Source organism: Xiphophorus hellerii, chromosome 23 (assembly GCF_003331165.1).
Source record: "Xiphophorus hellerii strain 12219 chromosome 23, Xiphophorus_hellerii-4.1, whole genome shotgun sequence".
NCBI classification, from domain to species: Eukaryota; Metazoa; Chordata; class Actinopteri; order Cyprinodontiformes; family Poeciliidae; genus Xiphophorus; species Xiphophorus hellerii.
This window is the reverse complement of record NC_045694.1, coordinates 29,538,889-29,557,286: the sequence shown is the minus strand read 5'-3', so window position 1 is coordinate 29,557,286 and position 18,398 is coordinate 29,538,889. Positions and strand designations below refer to the sequence as shown.

The 18,398-nt window shown below is 41.7% G+C and overlaps 50 non-coding genes across 50 annotated transcripts; 16 read left to right on the top strand and 34 right to left on the bottom strand.

Moving 5' to 3' along the window:
* Positions 1 to 175: 175 nt before the first annotated feature.
* Positions 176 to 257, top strand: trnas-gcu (transfer RNA serine (anticodon GCU)). The gene has a single exon. It is a non-coding gene; the product is annotated as a tRNA-Ser (tRNA).
* A 956-nt stretch (positions 258 to 1,213) lies between these two features.
* trnas-gcu (transfer RNA serine (anticodon GCU)) lies at positions 1,214 to 1,295 on the top strand. The gene has a single exon. It is a non-coding gene; the product is annotated as a tRNA-Ser (tRNA).
* A 972-nt stretch (positions 1,296 to 2,267) lies between these two features.
* Positions 2,268 to 2,340, bottom strand: trnaa-ugc (transfer RNA alanine (anticodon UGC)). The gene has a single exon. It is a non-coding gene; the product is annotated as a tRNA-Ala (tRNA).
* Positions 2,341 to 2,462: 122 nt separating this feature from the next.
* trnas-gcu (transfer RNA serine (anticodon GCU)) lies at positions 2,463 to 2,544 on the top strand. Its single transcript has one exon. It is a non-coding gene; the product is annotated as a tRNA-Ser (tRNA).
* A 316-nt stretch (positions 2,545 to 2,860) lies between these two features.
* Positions 2,861 to 2,933, bottom strand: trnaa-agc (transfer RNA alanine (anticodon AGC)). The gene has a single exon. It is a non-coding gene; the product is annotated as a tRNA-Ala (tRNA).
* Positions 2,934 to 3,304: 371 nt separating this feature from the next.
* trnaa-ugc (transfer RNA alanine (anticodon UGC)) lies at positions 3,305 to 3,377 on the bottom strand. The gene has a single exon. It is a non-coding gene; the product is annotated as a tRNA-Ala (tRNA).
* Positions 3,378 to 3,500: 123 nt separating this feature from the next.
* Positions 3,501 to 3,582, top strand: trnas-gcu (transfer RNA serine (anticodon GCU)). The gene has a single exon. It is a non-coding gene; the product is annotated as a tRNA-Ser (tRNA).
* Positions 3,583 to 3,901: 319 nt separating this feature from the next.
* On the bottom strand, positions 3,902 to 3,974 carry trnaa-cgc (transfer RNA alanine (anticodon CGC)). The gene has a single exon. It is a non-coding gene; the product is annotated as a tRNA-Ala (tRNA).
* Positions 3,975 to 4,117: 143 nt separating this feature from the next.
* On the bottom strand, positions 4,118 to 4,190 carry trnaa-agc (transfer RNA alanine (anticodon AGC)). The gene has a single exon. It is a non-coding gene; the product is annotated as a tRNA-Ala (tRNA).
* Positions 4,191 to 4,561: 371 nt separating this feature from the next.
* Positions 4,562 to 4,634, bottom strand: trnaa-ugc (transfer RNA alanine (anticodon UGC)). The gene has a single exon. It is a non-coding gene; the product is annotated as a tRNA-Ala (tRNA).
* A 122-nt stretch (positions 4,635 to 4,756) lies between these two features.
* On the top strand, positions 4,757 to 4,838 carry trnas-gcu (transfer RNA serine (anticodon GCU)). Its single transcript has one exon. It is a non-coding gene; the product is annotated as a tRNA-Ser (tRNA).
* A 532-nt stretch (positions 4,839 to 5,370) lies between these two features.
* On the bottom strand, positions 5,371 to 5,443 carry trnaa-agc (transfer RNA alanine (anticodon AGC)). The gene has a single exon. It is a non-coding gene; the product is annotated as a tRNA-Ala (tRNA).
* Positions 5,444 to 5,814: 371 nt separating this feature from the next.
* On the bottom strand, positions 5,815 to 5,887 carry trnaa-agc (transfer RNA alanine (anticodon AGC)). The gene has a single exon. It is a non-coding gene; the product is annotated as a tRNA-Ala (tRNA).
* A 139-nt stretch (positions 5,888 to 6,026) lies between these two features.
* trnaa-ugc (transfer RNA alanine (anticodon UGC)) lies at positions 6,027 to 6,099 on the bottom strand. The gene has a single exon. It is a non-coding gene; the product is annotated as a tRNA-Ala (tRNA).
* Positions 6,100 to 6,221: 122 nt separating this feature from the next.
* Positions 6,222 to 6,303, top strand: trnas-gcu (transfer RNA serine (anticodon GCU)). The gene has a single exon. It is a non-coding gene; the product is annotated as a tRNA-Ser (tRNA).
* Positions 6,304 to 6,622: 319 nt separating this feature from the next.
* Positions 6,623 to 6,695, bottom strand: trnaa-cgc (transfer RNA alanine (anticodon CGC)). Its single transcript has one exon. It is a non-coding gene; the product is annotated as a tRNA-Ala (tRNA).
* A 143-nt stretch (positions 6,696 to 6,838) lies between these two features.
* Positions 6,839 to 6,911, bottom strand: trnaa-agc (transfer RNA alanine (anticodon AGC)). The gene has a single exon. It is a non-coding gene; the product is annotated as a tRNA-Ala (tRNA).
* Positions 6,912 to 7,282: 371 nt separating this feature from the next.
* trnaa-ugc (transfer RNA alanine (anticodon UGC)) lies at positions 7,283 to 7,355 on the bottom strand. Its single transcript has one exon. It is a non-coding gene; the product is annotated as a tRNA-Ala (tRNA).
* A 122-nt stretch (positions 7,356 to 7,477) lies between these two features.
* Positions 7,478 to 7,559, top strand: trnas-gcu (transfer RNA serine (anticodon GCU)). The gene has a single exon. It is a non-coding gene; the product is annotated as a tRNA-Ser (tRNA).
* A 763-nt stretch (positions 7,560 to 8,322) lies between these two features.
* Positions 8,323 to 8,395, bottom strand: trnaa-ugc (transfer RNA alanine (anticodon UGC)). Its single transcript has one exon. It is a non-coding gene; the product is annotated as a tRNA-Ala (tRNA).
* Positions 8,396 to 8,518: 123 nt separating this feature from the next.
* On the top strand, positions 8,519 to 8,600 carry trnas-gcu (transfer RNA serine (anticodon GCU)). The gene has a single exon. It is a non-coding gene; the product is annotated as a tRNA-Ser (tRNA).
* A 319-nt stretch (positions 8,601 to 8,919) lies between these two features.
* On the bottom strand, positions 8,920 to 8,992 carry trnaa-cgc (transfer RNA alanine (anticodon CGC)). Its single transcript has one exon. It is a non-coding gene; the product is annotated as a tRNA-Ala (tRNA).
* Positions 8,993 to 9,135: 143 nt separating this feature from the next.
* On the bottom strand, positions 9,136 to 9,208 carry trnaa-agc (transfer RNA alanine (anticodon AGC)). Its single transcript has one exon. It is a non-coding gene; the product is annotated as a tRNA-Ala (tRNA).
* A 371-nt stretch (positions 9,209 to 9,579) lies between these two features.
* On the bottom strand, positions 9,580 to 9,652 carry trnaa-ugc (transfer RNA alanine (anticodon UGC)). Its single transcript has one exon. It is a non-coding gene; the product is annotated as a tRNA-Ala (tRNA).
* Positions 9,653 to 9,775: 123 nt separating this feature from the next.
* Positions 9,776 to 9,857, top strand: trnas-gcu (transfer RNA serine (anticodon GCU)). The gene has a single exon. It is a non-coding gene; the product is annotated as a tRNA-Ser (tRNA).
* Positions 9,858 to 10,176: 319 nt separating this feature from the next.
* trnaa-cgc (transfer RNA alanine (anticodon CGC)) lies at positions 10,177 to 10,249 on the bottom strand. Its single transcript has one exon. It is a non-coding gene; the product is annotated as a tRNA-Ala (tRNA).
* A 143-nt stretch (positions 10,250 to 10,392) lies between these two features.
* On the bottom strand, positions 10,393 to 10,465 carry trnaa-agc (transfer RNA alanine (anticodon AGC)). Its single transcript has one exon. It is a non-coding gene; the product is annotated as a tRNA-Ala (tRNA).
* A 371-nt stretch (positions 10,466 to 10,836) lies between these two features.
* Positions 10,837 to 10,909, bottom strand: trnaa-ugc (transfer RNA alanine (anticodon UGC)). The gene has a single exon. It is a non-coding gene; the product is annotated as a tRNA-Ala (tRNA).
* Positions 10,910 to 11,032: 123 nt separating this feature from the next.
* trnas-gcu (transfer RNA serine (anticodon GCU)) lies at positions 11,033 to 11,114 on the top strand. The gene has a single exon. It is a non-coding gene; the product is annotated as a tRNA-Ser (tRNA).
* Positions 11,115 to 11,433: 319 nt separating this feature from the next.
* On the bottom strand, positions 11,434 to 11,506 carry trnaa-cgc (transfer RNA alanine (anticodon CGC)). The gene has a single exon. It is a non-coding gene; the product is annotated as a tRNA-Ala (tRNA).
* A 143-nt stretch (positions 11,507 to 11,649) lies between these two features.
* On the bottom strand, positions 11,650 to 11,722 carry trnaa-agc (transfer RNA alanine (anticodon AGC)). The gene has a single exon. It is a non-coding gene; the product is annotated as a tRNA-Ala (tRNA).
* A 371-nt stretch (positions 11,723 to 12,093) lies between these two features.
* Positions 12,094 to 12,166, bottom strand: trnaa-ugc (transfer RNA alanine (anticodon UGC)). The gene has a single exon. It is a non-coding gene; the product is annotated as a tRNA-Ala (tRNA).
* A 123-nt stretch (positions 12,167 to 12,289) lies between these two features.
* trnas-gcu (transfer RNA serine (anticodon GCU)) lies at positions 12,290 to 12,371 on the top strand. Its single transcript has one exon. It is a non-coding gene; the product is annotated as a tRNA-Ser (tRNA).
* A 532-nt stretch (positions 12,372 to 12,903) lies between these two features.
* trnaa-agc (transfer RNA alanine (anticodon AGC)) lies at positions 12,904 to 12,976 on the bottom strand. Its single transcript has one exon. It is a non-coding gene; the product is annotated as a tRNA-Ala (tRNA).
* A 368-nt stretch (positions 12,977 to 13,344) lies between these two features.
* trnaa-ugc (transfer RNA alanine (anticodon UGC)) lies at positions 13,345 to 13,417 on the bottom strand. The gene has a single exon. It is a non-coding gene; the product is annotated as a tRNA-Ala (tRNA).
* A 123-nt stretch (positions 13,418 to 13,540) lies between these two features.
* On the top strand, positions 13,541 to 13,622 carry trnas-gcu (transfer RNA serine (anticodon GCU)). The gene has a single exon. It is a non-coding gene; the product is annotated as a tRNA-Ser (tRNA).
* Positions 13,623 to 13,938: 316 nt separating this feature from the next.
* On the bottom strand, positions 13,939 to 14,011 carry trnaa-cgc (transfer RNA alanine (anticodon CGC)). The gene has a single exon. It is a non-coding gene; the product is annotated as a tRNA-Ala (tRNA).
* Positions 14,012 to 14,366: 355 nt separating this feature from the next.
* On the bottom strand, positions 14,367 to 14,439 carry trnaa-ugc (transfer RNA alanine (anticodon UGC)). Its single transcript has one exon. It is a non-coding gene; the product is annotated as a tRNA-Ala (tRNA).
* A 139-nt stretch (positions 14,440 to 14,578) lies between these two features.
* trnaa-ugc (transfer RNA alanine (anticodon UGC)) lies at positions 14,579 to 14,651 on the bottom strand. The gene has a single exon. It is a non-coding gene; the product is annotated as a tRNA-Ala (tRNA).
* Positions 14,652 to 14,773: 122 nt separating this feature from the next.
* Positions 14,774 to 14,855, top strand: trnas-gcu (transfer RNA serine (anticodon GCU)). The gene has a single exon. It is a non-coding gene; the product is annotated as a tRNA-Ser (tRNA).
* A 316-nt stretch (positions 14,856 to 15,171) lies between these two features.
* trnaa-agc (transfer RNA alanine (anticodon AGC)) lies at positions 15,172 to 15,244 on the bottom strand. The gene has a single exon. It is a non-coding gene; the product is annotated as a tRNA-Ala (tRNA).
* A 371-nt stretch (positions 15,245 to 15,615) lies between these two features.
* Positions 15,616 to 15,688, bottom strand: trnaa-ugc (transfer RNA alanine (anticodon UGC)). The gene has a single exon. It is a non-coding gene; the product is annotated as a tRNA-Ala (tRNA).
* A 123-nt stretch (positions 15,689 to 15,811) lies between these two features.
* trnas-gcu (transfer RNA serine (anticodon GCU)) lies at positions 15,812 to 15,893 on the top strand. The gene has a single exon. It is a non-coding gene; the product is annotated as a tRNA-Ser (tRNA).
* A 316-nt stretch (positions 15,894 to 16,209) lies between these two features.
* On the bottom strand, positions 16,210 to 16,282 carry trnaa-cgc (transfer RNA alanine (anticodon CGC)). Its single transcript has one exon. It is a non-coding gene; the product is annotated as a tRNA-Ala (tRNA).
* Positions 16,283 to 16,425: 143 nt separating this feature from the next.
* On the bottom strand, positions 16,426 to 16,498 carry trnaa-agc (transfer RNA alanine (anticodon AGC)). The gene has a single exon. It is a non-coding gene; the product is annotated as a tRNA-Ala (tRNA).
* A 139-nt stretch (positions 16,499 to 16,637) lies between these two features.
* trnaa-ugc (transfer RNA alanine (anticodon UGC)) lies at positions 16,638 to 16,710 on the bottom strand. The gene has a single exon. It is a non-coding gene; the product is annotated as a tRNA-Ala (tRNA).
* Positions 16,711 to 16,832: 122 nt separating this feature from the next.
* Positions 16,833 to 16,914, top strand: trnas-gcu (transfer RNA serine (anticodon GCU)). The gene has a single exon. It is a non-coding gene; the product is annotated as a tRNA-Ser (tRNA).
* A 316-nt stretch (positions 16,915 to 17,230) lies between these two features.
* Positions 17,231 to 17,303, bottom strand: trnaa-agc (transfer RNA alanine (anticodon AGC)). Its single transcript has one exon. It is a non-coding gene; the product is annotated as a tRNA-Ala (tRNA).
* A 584-nt stretch (positions 17,304 to 17,887) lies between these two features.
* Positions 17,888 to 17,960, bottom strand: trnaa-ugc (transfer RNA alanine (anticodon UGC)). Its single transcript has one exon. It is a non-coding gene; the product is annotated as a tRNA-Ala (tRNA).
* Positions 17,961 to 18,082: 122 nt separating this feature from the next.
* On the top strand, positions 18,083 to 18,164 carry trnas-gcu (transfer RNA serine (anticodon GCU)). The gene has a single exon. It is a non-coding gene; the product is annotated as a tRNA-Ser (tRNA).
* The last annotated feature ends 234 nt before the right edge of the window (positions 18,165 to 18,398 follow it).

Below are 18,398 nucleotides of genomic sequence, written 5' to 3'. Positions count from 1 at the left end.
CCGCTACCTCTCACATGCAAAGCGAGCGCTCTACCACTTGAGCTACTTCCCCACACACTCACAAAAAAAAGGATCAGAAAATCTCAGGACTTTAATTACGGTCCATTCCAACAAACATCGAAAGACTTCTGTGCAAAACTTGATCATCTCCCCTTCAGTCTGTGATAAGAGCAAAGGCGAGGTGGCCGAGTGGTTAAGGCGATGGACTGCTAATCCATTGTGCTAAGCACGCGTGGGTTCAAATCCCATCCTCGTCGGATACTTTAATTTGGGAAATAATATGGCCTCAAACAGATGTCAACACTGTTGTCATTTTAGGGGTCTACTTTGGGTAGTTTATAGAGGATCACCTGGATGTACACTTCCAGACAAGGCCACGTTGCTTGTTCCTTTAATTCTTTCATCAAGTGTTATCATCTCAAGAAAAGAGAAAAGAACCCAAATTATATAACATCTGTTGCGGCAACTTGTTCATGAGTATAGACTCTTGAGGCATACCCCAGTACGTCACGAGATACTCTATCTTCATTGATGGGACAGATAAAAATCAGAAGAGTATAATGAATGACTTTCTGGAGAATGTGGGCATCGATCCCACTACCTCTCACATGCGAAGCGAGCCCTCTACCACTTGAGCTAATTCCCCACACAGTTACTAAAGAAAGAATCAGAAAATCTCATTCAATACAAAATCAAAGAGCTTGTTGTAAAGCCTTGAGCAATTCTACACCAGATTGTGGTACTTGATCTTAATTGAAAAGACAAAGTTGCTGGGAAGGACATTCTTCAGAATGCGGGCATCGATCCCGCTACCTCTCACATGCTAAGCGAGCACTCTACCACTTGAGCTTATTCCCCACACTGTTACAAAAAAAAGAATCAGAAAATCTCAATATTATCAGTATTTTTCATTCAATACAAAATCAAAGAGCTTGTTGTAAAGCCTTGAGCAATTCTACACCAGATTGTGGTACTTGATCTTAATTGAAAAGACAAAGTTGCTGAGAAGGACATTCTGGAGAATGCGGGCATCGATCCCACCACCTCTCACATGCAAAGCGAGCGCTCTACCACTTGAGCTAATTCCCCACACGCTCACAAAAAAAAAGGATCAGAAAATCTCAGGACTTTAACTACGGTCCATTCCAACAAACATCGAAAGACTTCTGTGCAAAACTTGATCATCTCCCCTTCAGTCTGTGATAAAAGCAAAGGCGAGGTGGCTGAGTGGTTAAGGCGATGGACTGCTAATCCATTGTGCTAAGCACGCGTGGGTTCAAATCCCATCCTCGTCGGATACTTTAATTTGGGAAATAATATGGCCTCAAACAGATGTCAACACTGTTGTCAGTGTTAGGGTTCTACTTTGGATAGTTTATAGAGGATCACCTGGATGTACACTTCCAGACAAGGCCACGTTGCTTGTTCCTTTAATTCTTTCATCAAGTGTTATCATCTCAAGAAAAGAGAAAAGAACCCAAATTATATAACATCTGTTGCGGCAACTTGTTCATGAGTATAGACTCTTCAGGCATACCCCAGTACGTCACGAGATACTCTATCTTCATTGATGGGACAGATAAAAATCAGAAGTGTATAATGAAAAACTTTCTGGAGAATGTGGGCATCGATCCCACTACCTCTCACATGCTAAGCAAGCGCTCTACCACTTGAGCTAATTCCCCACACAGTTACTAAAAAAAGAATCAGAAAATCTCATTCAATACAAAATCAAAGAGCTTGTTGTAAAGCCTTGAGCAATTCTACACCAGATTGTGGTACTTGATCTTAATTGAAAAGACAAAGTTGCTGGGAAGGACATTCTTCAGAATGCGGGCATCGATCCCGCTACCTCTCACATGCTAAGCGAGCACTCTACCACTTGAGCTTATTCCCCACACTGTTACAAAAAAAAGAATCAGAAAATCTCAATATTATCAGTATTTTTCATTCAATACAAAATCAAAAGAGCTTGTTGTAAACCCTTGAGCAATTCTACGCCAGATTGTGGTACTTGATCTTAATTGAAAAGACAAAGTTGCTGAGAAGGACATTCTGGAGAATGCGGGCATCGATCCCACCACCTCTCACATGCAAAGCGAGCGCTCTACCACTTGAGCTAATTCCCCACACGCTCACTAAAAAAGGATCAGAAAATCTCATTCAATACAAAATCAAAGAGCTTGTTGTAAAGCCTTGAGCAATTCTACACCAGATTGTGGTAGTTGATCTTAATTGAAAAGACAAACTTGCTGAGAAGGACATTCTGGAGAATGCGGGCATCGATCCCGCTACCTCTCACATGCAAAGCGAGCGCTCTACCACTTGAGCTAATTCCCCACACGCTCACTAAAAAAGGATCAGAAAATCTCAGGACTTTAACAACGGTCCATTCCAACAAACATCGAAAGACTTCTGAGCAAAACTTGATCATCTCCCCTTCAGTCCGTGACAAAAGCAAAGGCGAGGTGGCCGAGTGGTTAAGGCGATGGACTGCTAATCCATTGTGCTAAGCACGCGTGGGTTCACATCCCATCCTCGTCGGATACTTTAATTTGGGAAATAATATGGCCTCAAACAGATGTCAACACTGTTGTCATTTTAGGGGTCTACTTTGGATAGTTTATAGAGCATCACCTGGATGTACACTTCCAGACAAGGCCACGTTGCTTGTTCCTTTAAGTCTTTCATCAAGTGTTATCATCTCAAGAAAAGAGAAAAGAACCCAAATTATATAACATCTGTTGCGGCAACTTGTTCATGAGTATAGACTCTTGAGGCATACCCCAGTACGTCACGAGATACTCTATCTTCATTGATGGGACAGATAAAAATCAGAAGTGTATAATGAAATACTTTCTGGAGAATGTGGGCATCGATCCCACTACCTCTCACATGCTAAGCGAGCGCTCTACCACTTGAGCTAATTCCCCACACAGTTACTAAAAAAAGAATCAGAAAATCTCATTCAATACAAAATCAAAGAGCTTGTTGTAAAGCCTTGAGCAATTCTACACCAGATTGTGGTACTTGATCTTAATTGAAAAGACAAAGTTGCTGGGAAGGACATTCTTCAGAATGCGGGCATCGATCCCGCTACCTCTCACATGCTAAGCGAGCACTCTACCACTTGAGCTTATTCCCCACACTGTTACAAAAAAAAGAATCAGAAAATCTCAATATTATCAGTATGTTTCATTCAATACAAAATCAAAAGAGCTTGTTGTAAACCCTTGAGCAATTCTACGCCAGATTGTGGTACTTGATCTTAATTGAAAAGACAAAGTTGCTGAGAAGGACATTCTGGAGAATGCGGGCATCGATCCCGCTACCTCTCACATGCAAAGCGAGCGCTCTACCACTTGAGCTAATTCCCCACACACTCACAAAAAAAAGAATCAGAAAATCTCAGGACTTTAACTACGGTCCATTCCAACAAACATCGAAAGACTTCTGTGCAAAACTTGATCATCTCCCCTTCAGTCTGTGATAAAAGCAAAGGCGAGGTGGATGAGTGGTTAAGGCGATGGACTGCTAATCCATTGTGCTAAGCACGCGTGGGTTCAAATCCCTTCCTCGTCGGATACTTTAATTTGGGAAACAATGTGGCCTCAAACAGATGTCAACACTGTTGTCAGTGTTAGGGGTCTACTTTGGATAGTTTATAGAGGATCACCTGGATGTACACTTCCAGACAAGTTGCCACGTTGCTTGTTCCTTTAATTATTTCATCAAGTGTTATAATCTCAAGAAAAGAGAAAAGAACCTAAATTATATAACATCTGTTGCGGCAACTTGTTCATGAGTATAGACTCTTGAGGCATACCCCAGTACTTCACGAGATACTCTATCTTCATCGATGGGACAGATAAAAATCAGAAGAGTATAATGAATGACTTTCTGGAGAATGTGGGCATCGATCCCACTACCTCTCACATGCGAAGCGAGCGCTCTACCACTTGAGCTAATTCCCCACACTGCTCCTAAAAGAAGAATCAGAAAATCTCATTCAATACAAAATCAAAGGAGCTTGTTGCAAACCCTTGAGCAATTCTATGTAAGATTGGGGTTACTTGACCTTAAGTGAAAAGATGAAACTGCTTAGAGAAGGACGTTCTGGAGAATGCGGGTATCGATCCCGCTACCTCTCACATGCTAAGCGAGCGCTCTACCACTTGAGCTAATTCCCCACACAGTTACTAAAAAAAGAATCAGAAAATCTCATTCAATACAAAATCAAAGAGCTTGTTGTAAAGCCTTGAGCAATTCTACACCAGATTGTGGTACTTGATCTTAATTGAAAAGACAAAGTTGCTGGGAAGGACATTCTTCAGAATGCGGGCATCGATCCCGCTACCTCTCACATGCTAAGCGAGCACTCTACCACTTGAGCTTATTCCCCACACTGTTACAAAAAAAAGAATCAGAAAATCTCAATATTATCAGTATTTTTCATTCAATACAAAATCAAAAGAGCTTGTTGTAAACCCTTGAGCAATTCTACGCCAGATTGTGGTACTTGATCTTAATTGAAAAGACAAAGTTGCTGAGAAGGACATTCTGGAGAATGCGGGCATCGATCCCGCTACCTCTCACATGCAAAGCGAGCGCTCTACCACTTGAGCTAATTCCCCACACACTCACAAAAAAAAGGATCAGAAAATCTCAGGACTTTAACTACGGTCCATTCCAACAAACATCGAAAGACTTCTGTGCAAAACTTGATCATCTCCCCTTCAGTTTGTGATAAAACAAAGGCGAGGTGGCCGAGTGGTTAAGGCGATGGACTGCTAATCCATTGTGCTAAGCACGCGTGGGTTCAAATCCCATCCTCGTCGGATACTTTAATTTGGGAAATAATATGGCCTCAAACAGATGTCAACACTGTTGTCATTTTAGGGGTCTACTTTGGGTAGTTTATAGAGGATCACCTGGATGTACACTTCCAGACAAGGCCACGTTGCTTGTTCCTTTAATTCTTTCATCAAGTGTTATCATCTCAAGAAAAGAGAAAAGAACCCAAATTATATAACATCTGTTGCGGCAACTTGTTCATGAGTATAGACTCTTGAGGCATACCCCAGTACGTCACGAGATACTCTATCTTCATTGATGGGACAGATAAAAATCAGAAGAGTATAATGAATGACTTTCTGGAGAATGTGGGCATCGATCCCACTACCTCTCACATGCAAAGCGAGCCCTCTACCACTTGAGCTAATTCCCCACACTGCTCCTAAAAGAAGAATCAGAAAATCTCATTCAATACAAAATCAAAGGAGCTTGTTGCAAACCCTTGAGCAATTCTATGTAAGATTGGGGTTACTTGACCTTAAGTGAAAAGATGAAGCTGCTTAGAGAAGGACGTTCTGGAGAATGCGGGTATCGATCCCGCTACCTCTCACATGCTAAGCGAGCGCTCTACCACTTGAGCTAATTCCCCACACAGTTACTAAAAAAAGAATCAGAAAATCTCATTCAATACAAAATCAAAGAGTTTGTTGTAAAGCCTTGAGCAATTCTACACCAGATTGTGGTACTTGATCTTAATTGAAAAGACAAAGTTGCTGGGAAGGACATTCTTCAGAATGCGGGCATCGATCCCGCTACCTCTCACATGCTAAGCGAGCACTCTACCACTTGAGCTTATTCCCCACACTGTTACAAACAAAAGAATCAGAAAATCTCAATATTATCAGTATTTTTCATTCAATACAAAATCAAAAGAGCTTGTTGTAAACCCTTGAGCAATTCTACGCCAGATTGTGGTACTTGATCTTAATTGAAAAGACAAAGTTGCTGAGAAGGACATTCTGGAGAATGCGGGCATCGATCCCGCTACCTCTCACATGCTAAGCGAGCGCTCTACCACTTGAGCTAATTCCCCACACAGTTACTAAAAAAAGAATCAGAAAATCTCATTCAGTACAAAATCAAAGAGCTTGTCGTAAAGCCTTGAGCAATTCTACGCCAGATTGTGGTACTTGATCTTAATTGAAAAGACAAAGTTGCTGAGAAGGACATTCTGGAGAATGCGGGCATCGATCCCGCTACCTCTCACATGCAAAGCGAGCGCTCTACCACTTGAGCTAATTCCCCACACGCTCACTAAAAAAGGATCAGAAAATCTCAGGACTTTAACAACGGTCCATTCCAACAAACATCGAAAGACTTCTGAGCAAAACTTGATCATCTCCCCTTCAGTCCGTGACAAAAGCAAAGGCGAGGTGGCCGAGTGGTTAAGGCGATGCACTGCTAATCCATTGTGCTAAGCACGCGTGGGTTCAAATCCCATCCTCGTCGGATACTTTAATTTGGGAAACAATGTGGCCTCAAACAGATGTCAACACTGTTGTCAGTGTTAGGGGTCTACTTTGGATAGTTTATAGAGGATCACCTGGATGTACACTTCCAGACAAGTTGCCACGTTGCTTGTTCCTTTAATTATTTCATCAAGTGTTATAATCTCAAGAAAAGAGAAAAGAACCCAAATTATATAACATCTGTTGCGGCAACTTGTTCATGAGTATAGACTCTTGAGGCATACCCCAGTACTTCACGAGATACTCTATCTTCATTGATGGGACAGATAAAAATCAGAAGAGTATAATGAATGACTTTCTGGAGAATGTGGGCATCGATCCCACTACCTCTCACATGCGAAGCGAGCGCTCTACCACTTGAGCTAATTCCCCACACTGCTCCTAAAAGAAGAATCAGAAAATCTCATTCAATACAAAATCAAAGGAGCTTGTTGCAAACCCTTGAGCAATTCTATGTAAGATTGGGGTTACTTGACCTTAAGTGAAAAGATGAAACTGCTTAGAGAAGGACGTTCTGGAGAATGCGGGTATCGATCCCGCTACCTCTCACATGCTAAGCGAGCGCTCTACCACTTGAGCTAATTCCCCACACAGTTACTAAAAAAAGAATCAGAAAATCTCATTCAATACAAAATCAAAGAGCTTGTAGTAAAGCCTTGAGCAATTCTACACCAGATTGTGGTACTTGATCTTAATTGAAAAGACAAAGTTGCTGGGAAGGACATTCTTCAGAATGCGGGCATCGATCCCGCTACCTCTCACATGCTAAGCGAGCACTCTACCACTTGAGCTTATTCCCCACACTGTTACAAAAAAAAGAATCAGAAAATCTCAATATTATCAGTATTTTTCATTCAATACAAAATCAAAAGAGCTTGTTGTAAACCCTTGAGCAATTCTACGCCAGAGTGGGGTACTTGATCTTAATTGAAAAGACAAAGTTGCTGAGAAGGACATTCTGGAGAATGCGGGCATCGATCCCGCTACCTCTCACATGCAAAGCGAGCGCTCTACCACTTGAGCTAATTCCCCACACGCTCACTAAAAAAGGATCAGAAAATCTCAGGACTTTAACAACGGTCCATTCCAACAAACATCGAAAGACTTCTGAGCAAAACTTGATCATCTCCCCTTCAGTCCGTGACAAAAGCAAAGGCGAGGTGGCCGAGTGGTTAAGGCGATGGACTGCTAATCCATTGTGCTAAGCACGCGTGGGTTCAAATCCCATCCTCGTCGGATACTTTAATTTGGGAAACAATGTGGCCTCAAACAGATGTCAACACTGTTGTCAGTGTTAGGGGTCTACTTTGGATAGTTTATAGAGGATCACCTGGATGTACACTTCCAGACAAGTTGCCACGTTGCTTGTTCCTTTAAGTCTTTCATCAAGTGTTATCATCTCAAGAAAAGAGAAAAGAACCCAAATTATATAACATCTGTTGCGGCAACTTGTTCATGAGTATAGACTCTTGAGGCATACCCCAGTACGTCACGAGATACTCTATCTTCATTGATGGGACAGATAAAAATCAGAAGTGTATAATGAAATACTTTCTGGAGAATGTGGGCACCGATCCCACTACCTCTCACATGCTAAGCGAGCGCTCTACCACTTGAGCTAATTCCCCACACAGTTACTAAAAAAAGAATCAGAAAATTTCATTCAATACAAAATCAAAGAGCTTGTTGTAAAGCCTTGAGCAATTCTACACCAGATTGTGGTACTTGATCTTAATTGAAAAGACAAAGTTGCTGGGAAGGACATTCTTCAGAATGCGGGCATCGATCCCGCTACCTCTCACATGCTAAGCGAGCACTCTACCACTTGAGCTTATTCCCCACACTGTTACAAAAAAAAGAATCAGAAAATCTCAATATTATCAGTGTGTTTCATTCAATACAAAATCAAAATAGCTTGTTGTAAACCCTTGAGCAATTCTACGCCAGATTGTGGTACTTGATCTTAATTGAAAAGACAAAGTTGCTGAGAAGGACATTCTGGAGAATGCGGGCATCGATCCCGCTACCTCTCACATGCAAAGCGAGCGCTCTACCACTTGAGCTAATTCCCCACACACTCACAAAAAAAAGAATCAGAAAATCTCAGGACTTTAACTACGGTCCATTCCAACAAACATCGAAAGACTTCTGTGCAAAACTTGATCATCTCCCCTTCAGTCTGTGATAAAAGCAAAGGCGAGGTGGATGAGTGGTTAAGGCGATGGACTGCTAATCCATTGTGCTAAGCACGCGTGGGTTCAAATCCCATCCTCGTCGGATACTTTAATTTGGGAAACAATGTGGCCTCAAACAGATGTCAACACTGTTGTCAGTGTTAGGGGTCTACTTTGGATAGTTTATAGAGGATCACCTGGATGTACACTTCCAGACAAGTTGCCACGTTGCTTGTTCCTTTAATTATTTCATCAAGTGTTATAATCTCAAGAAAAGAGAAAAGAACCCAAATTATATAACATCTGTTGCGGCAACTTGTTCATGAGTATAGACTCTTGAGGCATACCCCAGTACTTCACGAGATACTCTATCTTCATTGATGGGACAGATAAAAATCAGAAGAGTATAATGAATGACTTTCTGGAGAATGTGGGCATCGATCCCACTACCTCTCACATGCGAAGCGAGCGCTCTACCACTTGAGCTAATTCCCCACACTGCTCCTAAAAGAAGAATCAGAAAATCTCATTCAATACAAAATCAAAGGAGCTTGTTGCAAACCCTTGAGCAATTCTATGTAAGATTGGGGTTACTTGACCTTAAGTGAAAAGATGAAACTGCTTAGAGAAGGACGTTCTGGAGAATGCGGGTATCGATCCCGCTACCTCTCACATGCTAAGCGAGCGCTCTACCACTTGAGCTAATTCCCCACACAGTTACTAAAAAAAGAATCAGAAAATCTCATTCAATACAAAATCAAAGAGCTTGTAGTAAAGCCTTGAGCAATTCTACACCAGATTGTGGTACTTGATCTTAATTGAAAAGACAAAGTTGCTGGGAAGGACATTCTTCAGAATGCGGGCATCGATCCCGCTACCTCTCACATGCTAAGCGAGCACTCTACCACTTGAGCTTATTCCCCACACTGTTACAAAAAAAAGAATCAGAAAATCTCAATATTATCAGTATTTTTCATTCAATACAAAATCAAAAGAGCTTGTTGTAAACCCTTGAGCAATTCTACGCCAGATTGTGGTACTTGATCTTAATTGAAAAGACAAAGTTGCTGAGAAGGACATTCTGGAGAATGCGGGCATCGATCCCGCTACCTCTCACATGCAAAGCGAGCGCTCTACCACTTGAGCTAATTCCCCACACACTCACAAAAAAAAGAATCAGAAAATCTCAGGACTTTAACTACGGTCCATTCCAACAAACATCGAAAGACTTCTGTGCAAAACTTGATCATCTCCCCTTCAGTCTGTGATAAAAGCAAAGGCGAGGTGGATGAGTGGTTAAGGCGATGGACTGCTAATCCATTGTGCTAAGCACGCGTGGGTTCAAATCCCATCCTCGTCGGATACTTTAATTTGGGAAACAATGTGGCCTCAAACAGATGTCAACACTGTTGTCAGTGTTAGGGGTCTACTTTGGATAGTTTATAGAGGATCACCTGGATGTACACTTCCAGACAAGTTGCCACGTTGCTTGTTCCTTTAATTATTTCATCAAGTGTTATAATCTCAAGAAAAGAGAAAAGAACCCAAATTATATAACATCTGTTGCGGCAACTTGTTCATGAGTATAGACTCTTGAGGCATACCCCAGTACTTCACGAGATACTCTATCTTCATTGATGGGACAGATAAAAATCAGAAGAGTATAATGAATGACTTTCTGGAGAATGTGGGCATCGATCCCACTACCTCTCACATGCGAAGCGAGCGCTCTACCACTTGAGCTAATTCCCCACACTGCTCCTAAAAGAAGAATCAGAAAATCTCATTCAATACAAAATCAAAGGAGCTTGTTGCAAACCCTTGAGCAATTCTATGTAAGATTGGGGTTACTTGACCTTAAGTGAAAAGATGAAACTGCTTAGAGAAGGACGTTCTGGAGAATGCGGGTATCGATCCCGCTACCTCTCACATGCTAAGCGAGCGCTCTACCACTTGAGCTAATTCCCCACACAGTTACTAAAAAAAGAATCAGAAAATCTCATTCAATACAAAATCAAAGAGCTTGTAGTAAAGCCTTGAGCAATTCTACACCAGATTGTGGTACTTGATCTTAATTGAAAAGACAAAGTTGCTGGGAAGGACATTCTTCAGAATGCGGGCATCGATCCCGCTACCTCTCACATGCTAAGCGAGCACTCTACCACTTGAGCTTATTCCCCACACTGTTACAAAAAAAAGAATCAGAAAATCTCAATATTATCAGTATTTTTCATTCAATACAAAATCAAAAGAGCTTGTTGTAAACCCTTGAGCAATTCTACACCAGATTGTGGTACTTGATCTTAATTGAAAAGACAAAGTTGCTGAGAAGGACATTCTGGAGAATGCGGGCATCGATCCCGCTACCTCTCACATGCAAAGCGAGCGCTCTACCACTTGAGCTAATTCCCCACACACTCACAAAAAAAAGAATCAGAAAATCTCAGGACTTTAACTACGGTCCATTCCAACAAACATCGAAAGACTTCTGTGCAAAACTTGATCATCTCCCCTTCAGTCTGTGATAAAAGCAAAGGCGAGGTGGATGAGTGGTTAAGGCGATGGACTGCTAATCCATTGTGCTAAGCACGCGTGGGTTCAAATCCCATCCTCGTCGGATACTTTAATTTGGGAAACAATGTGGCCTCAAACAGATGTCAACACTGTTGTCAGTGTTAGGGGTCTACTTTGGATAGTTTATAGAGGATCACCTGGATGTACACTTCCAGACAAGTTGCCACGTTGCTTGTTCCTTTAATTCTTTCATCAAGTGTTATCATCTCAAGAAAAGAGAAAAGAACCCAAATTATATAACATCTGTTGCGGCAACTTGTTCATGAGTATAGACTCTTGAGGCATACCCCAGTACTTCACGAGATACTCTATCTTCATTGATGGGACAGATAAAAATCAGAAGAGTATAATGAATGACTTTCTGGAGAATGTGGGCATCGATCCCACTACCTCTCACATGCGAAGCGAGCGCTCTACCACTTGAGCTAATTCCCCACACTGCTCCTAAAAGAAGAATCAGAAAATCTCATTCAATACAAAATCAAAGGAGCTTGTTGCAAACCCTTGAGCAATTCTATGTAAGATTGGGGTTACTTGACCTTAAGTGAAAAGATGAAACTGCTTAGAGAAGGACGTTCTGGAGAATGCGGGTATCGATCCCGCTACCTCTCACATGCTAAGCGAGCGCTCTACCACTTGAGCTAATTCCCCACACAGTTACTAAAAAAAGAATCAGAAAATCTCATTCAATACAAAATCAAAGAGCTTGTAGTAAAGCCTTGAGCAATTCTACACCAGATTGTGGTACTTGATCTTAATTGAAAAGACAAAGTTGCTGGGAAGGACATTCTTCAGAATGCGGGCATCGATCCCGCTACCTCTCACATGCTAAGCGAGCACTCTACCACTTGAGCTTATTCCCCACACTGTTACAAAAAAAAGAATCAGAAAATCTCAATATTATCAGTATTTTTCATTCAATACAAAATCAAAAGAGCTTGTTGTAAACCCTTGAGCAATTCTACGCCAGATTGTGGTACTTGATCTTAATTGAAAAGACAAAGTTGCTGAGAAGGACATTCTGGAGAATGCGGGCATCGATCCCGCTACCTCTCACATGCAAAGCGAGCGCTCTACCACTTGAGCTAATTCCCCACACACTCACAAAAAAAAGGATCAGAAAATCTCAGGACTTTAACTACGGTCCATTCCAACAAACATCGAAAGACATCTGTGCAAAACTTGATCATCTCCCCTTCAGTCTGTGATAAAAGCAAAGGCGAGGTGGCCGAGTGGTTAAGGCGATGGACTGCTAATCCATTGTGCTAAGCACGCGTGGGTTCAAATCCCATCCTCGTCGGATACTTTAATTTGGGAAATAATATGGCCTCAAACAGATGTCAACACTGTTGTCATTTTAGGGGTCTACTTTGGGTTGTTTATAGAGGATCACCTGGATGTACACTTCCAGACAAGGCCACGTTGCTTGTTCCTTTAATTCTTTCATCAAGTGTTATCATCTCAAGAAAAGAGAAAAGAACCCAAATTATATAACATCTGTTGCGGCAACTTGTTCATGAGTATAGACTCTTGAGGCATACCCCAGTACGTCACGAGATACTCTATCTTCATTGATGGGACAGATAAAAATCAGAAGAGTATAATGAATGACTTTCTGGAGAATGTGGGCATCGATCCCACTACCTCTCACATGCAAAGCGAGCCCTCTACCACTTGAGCTAATTCCCCACACTGCTCCTAAAAGAAGAATCAGAAAATCTCATTCAATACAAAATCAAAGGAGCTTGATGCAAAACCTTGAGCAATTCTATGTAAGACTGGGGTTACTTGACCTTGAGTGAAAAGATGAAGCTGCTTAGAGAAGGACGTTCTGGAGAATGCGGGTATCGATCCCGCTACCTCTCACATGCTAAGCGAGCGCTCTACCACTTGAGCTAATTCCCCACACAGTTACTAAAAAAAGAATCAGAAAATCTCATTCAATACAAAATCAAAGAGCTTGTAAAGCCTTGAGCAATTCTACACCAGATTGTGGTACTTGATCTTAATTGAAAAGACAAAGTTGCTGGGAAGGACATTCTTCAGAATGCGGGCATCGATCCCGCTACCTCTCACATGCTAAGCGAGCACTCTACCACTTGAGCTTATTCCCCACACTGTTACAAAAAAAAGAATCAGAAAATCTCAATATTATCAGTATTTTTCATTCAATACAAAATCAAAAGAGCTTGTTGTAAACCCTTGAGCAATTCTACGCCAGATTGTGGTACTTGATCTTAATTGAAAAGACAAAGTTGCTGAGAAGGACATTCTGGAGAATGCGGGCATCGATCCCGCTACCTCTCACATGCAAAGCGAGCGCTCTACCACTTGAGCTAATTCCCCACACACTCACAAAAAAAAGGATCAGAAAATCTCAGGACTTTAACTACGGTCCATTCCAACAAACATCGAAAGACTTCTGTGCAAAACTTGATCATCTCCCCTTCAGTCTGTGATAAAAGCAAAGGCGAGGTGGCCGAGTGGTTAAGGCGATGGACTGCTAATCCATTGTGCTAAGCACGCGTGGGTTCAAATCCCATCCTCGTCGGATACTTTAATTTGGGAAATAATATGGCCTCAAACAGATGTCAACACTGTTGTCATTTTAGGGGTCTACTTTGGGTAGTTTATAGAGGATCACCTGGATGTACACTTCCAGACAAGGCCACGTTGCTTGTTCCTTTAATTCTTTCATCAAGTGTTATCATCTCAAGAAAAGAGAAAAGAACCCAAATTATATAACATCTGTTGCGGCAACTTGTTCATGAGTATATACTCTTGAGGCATACCCCAGTACTTCACGAGATACTCTATCTTCATTGATGGGACAGATAAAAATCAGAAGTGTATAATGAATGACTTTCTGGAGAATGTGGGCATCGATCCCACTACCTCTCACATGCGAAGCGAGCGCTCTACCACTTGAGCTAATTCCCCACACTGCTCCTAAAACAAGAATCAGAAAATCTCATTCAATACAAAATCACAGGAGCTTGTTGCAAACCCTTTAGCAATTCTATGTAAGACTGGGGTTACTTGATCTTAAGTGAAAAGATGAAGCTGCTTAGAGAAGGACGTTCTGGAGAATGCGGGTATCGATACCGCTACCTCTCACATGCTAAACGAGCACTCTACCACTTGAGCTAATTCCCCACACAGTTACTAAAAAAAGAATCAGAAAATCTCATTCAGTACAAAATCAAAGAGCTTGTCGTAAAGCCTTGAGCAATTCTACGCCAGATTGTGGTACTTGATCTTAATTGAAAAGACAAAGTTGCTGAGAAGGACATTCTGGAGAATGCGGGCATCGATCCCGCTACCTCTCACATGCAAAGCGAGCACTCTACCACTTGAGCTAATTCCCCACACGCTCACTAAAAAAAGAATCAGAAAATCTCATTCAGTACAAAATCAAAGAGCTTGTCGTAAAGCCTTGAGCAATTCTACGCCAGATTGTGGTACTTGATCTTAATTGAAAAGACAAAGTTGCTGAGAAGGACATTCTGGAGAATGCGGGCATCGATCCCGCTACCTCTCACATGCAAAGCGAGCGCTCTACCACTTGAGCTAATTCCCCACACGCTCACTAAAAAAGGATCAGAAAATCTCAGGACTTTAACAACGGTCCATTCCAACAAACATCGAAAGACTTCTGAGCAAAACTTGATCATCTCCCCTTCAGTCCGTGACAAAAGCAAAGGCGAGGTGGCCGAGTGGTTAAGGCGATGGACTGCTAATCCATTGTGCTAAGCACGCGTGGGTTCACATCCCATCCTCGTCGGATACTTTAATTTGGGAAATAATATGGCCTCAAACAGATGTCAACACTGTTGTCATTTTAGGGGTCTACTTTGGATAGTTTATAGAGCATCACCTGGATGTACACTTCCAGACAAGGCCACGTTGCTTGTTCCTTTAAGTCTTTCATCAAGTGTTATCATCTCAAGAAAAGAGAAAAGAACCCAAATTATATAACATCTGTTGCGGCAACTTGTTCATGAGTATAGACTCTTGAGGCATACCCCAGTACGTCACGAGATACTCTATCTTCATTGATGGGACAGATAAAAATCAGAAGTGTATAATGAAATACTTTCTGGAGAATGCAGGTATCGATCCCGCTACCTCTCACATGCTAAGCGAGCGCTCTACCACTTGAGCTAATTCCCCACACAGTTACTAAAAAAAGAATCAGAAAATCTCATTCAATACAAAATCAAAGAGCTTGTTGTAAAGCCTTGAGCAATTCTACACCAGATTGTGGTACTTGATCTTAATTGAAAAGACAAAGTTGCTGGGAAGGACATTCTTCAGAATGCGGGCATCGATCCCGCTACCTCTCACATGCTAAGCGAGCACTCTACCACTTGAGCTTATTCCCCACACTGTTACAAAAAAAAGAATCAGAAAATCTCAATATTATCAGTATTTTTCATTCAATACAAAATCAAAAGGGTTTGTTGTAAACCCTTGAGCAATTCTACGCCAGATTGTGGTACTTGATCTTAATTGAAAAGACAAAGTTGCTGAGAAGGACATTCTGGAGAATGCGGGCATCGATCCCGCTACCTCTCACATGCAAAGCGAGCGCTCTACCACTTGAGCTAATTCCCCACACACTCACAAAAAAAAGGATCAGAAAATCTCAGGACTTTAACTACGGTCCATTCCAACAAACATCGAAAGACTTCTGTGCAAAACTTGATCATCTCCCCTTCAGTCTGTGATAAAAGCAAAGGCGAGGTGGCCGAGTGGTTAAGGCGATGGACTGCTAATCCATTGTGCTAAGCACGCGTGGGTTCAAATCCCATCCTCGTCGGATACTTTAATTTGGGAAATAATATGGCCTCAAACAGATGTCAACACTGTTGTCATTTTAGGGGTCTACTTTGGGTAGTTTATAGAGGATCACCTGGATGTACACTTCCAGACAAGGCCACGTTGCTTGTTCCTTTAATTCTTTCATCAAGTGTTATCATCTCAAGAAAAGAGAAAAGAACCCAAATTATATAACATCTGTTGCGGCAACTTGTTCATGAGTATATACTCTTGAGGCATACACCAGTAAGTCACGAGATACTCTATCTTCATTGATGGGACAGATAAAAATCAGAAGTGTATAATGAATGACTTTCTGGAGAATGTGGGCATCGATCCCACTACCTCTCACATGCGAAGCGAGCGCTCTACCACTTGAGCTAATTCCCCACACTGCTGCTAAAACAAGAATCAGAAAATCTCATTCAATACAAAATCACAGGAGCTTGTTGCAAACCCTTTAGCAATTCTATGTAAGACTGGGGTTACTTGACCTTAAGTGAAAAGATGAAGCTGCTTAGAGAAGGACGTTCTGGAGAATGCGGGTATCGATCCCGCTACCTCTCACATGCTACGCGAGCGCTCTACCACTTGAGCTAATTCCCCACACAGTTACTAAAAAAAGAATCAGAAAATCTCATTCAGTACAAAATCAAAGAGCTTGTCGTAAAGCCTTGAGCAATTCTACGCCAGATTGTGGTACTTGATCTTAATTGAAAAGACAAAGTTGCTGAGAAGGACATTCTGGAGAATGCGGGCATCGATCCCGCTACCTCTCACATGCAAAGCGAGCGCTCTACCACTTGAGCTAATTCCCCACACGCTCACTAAAAAAGGATCAGAAAATCTCAGGACTTTAACAACGGTCCATTCCAACAAACATCGAAAGACTTCTGAGCAAAACTTGATCATCTCCCCTTCAGTCCGTGACAAAAGCAAAGGCGAGGTGGCCGAGTGGTTAAGGCGATGGACTGCTAATCCATTGTGCTAAGCACGCGTGGGTTCACATCCCATCCTCGTCGGATACTTTAATTTGGGAAATAATATGGCCTCAAACAGATGTCAACACTGTTGTCATTTTAGGGGTCTACTTTGGATAGTTTATAGAGCATCACCTGGATGTACACTTCCAGACAAGGCCACGTTGCTTGTTCCTTTAAGTCTTTCATCAAGTGTTATCATCTCAAGAAAAGAGAAAAGAACCCAAATTATATAACATCTGTTGCGGCAACTTGTTCATGAGTATAGACTCTTGAGGCATACCCCAGTACGTCACGAGATACTCTATCTTCATTGATGGGACAGATAAAAATCAGAAGTGTATAATGAAATACTTTCTGGAGAATGCAGGTATCGATCCCGCTACCTCTCACATGCTAAGCGAGCGCTCTACCACTTGAGCTAATTCCCCACACAGTTACTAAAAAAAGAATCAGAAAATCTCATTCAATACAAAATCAAAGAGCTTGTTGTAAAGCCTTGAGCAATTCTACACCAGATTGTGGTACTTGATCTTAATTGAAAAGACAAAGTTGCTGGGAAGGACATTCTTCAGAATGCGGGCATCGATCCCGCTACCTCTCACATGCTAAGCGAGCACTCTACCACTTGAGCTTATTCCCCACACTGTTACAAAAAAAAGAATCAGAAAATCTCAATATTATCAGTATTTTTCATTCAATACAAAATCAAAAGAGCTTGTTGTAAACCCTTGAGCAATTCTACGCCAGAGTGGGGTACTTGATCTTAATTGAAAAGACAAAGGTGCTGAGAAGGACTTTCTGGAGAATGCGGGTATCGATACCGCTACCTCTCACATGCTAAGCGAGCACTCTACCACTTGAGCTAATTCCCCACACAGTTACTAAAAAAAGAATCAGAAAATCTCATTCAATACAAAATCAAAGGAGCTTGTCGTAAAGCCTTGAGCAATTCTACGCCAGATTGTGGTACTTGATCTTAATTGAAAAGACAAAGTTGCTGAGAAGGACTTTCTGGAGAATGCGGGCATCGATCCCGCTACCTCTCACATGCAAAGCGAGCGCTCTACCACTTGAGCTAATTCCCCACACACTCACAAAAAAAAGGATCAGAAAATCTCAGGACTTTAACTACGGTCCATTCCAACAAACATCGAAAGACTTCTGTGCAAAACTTGATCATCTCCCCTTCAGTTTGTGATAAAACAAAGGCGAGGTGGCCGAGTGGTTAAGGCGATGGACTGCTAATCCATTGTGCTAAGCACACGTGGGTTCAAATCCCATCCTCGTCGGATACTTTAATTTGGGAAATAATATGGCCTCAAACAGATGTCAACACTGTTGTCATTTTAGGGGTCTACTTTGGGTAGTTTATAGAGGATCACCTGGATGTACACTTCCAGACAAGGCCACGTTGCTTGTTCCTTTAATTCTTTCATCAAGTGTTATCATCTCAAGAAAAGAGAAAAGAACCCAAATTATATAACATCTGTTGCGGCAACTTGTTCATGAGTATAGACTCTTGA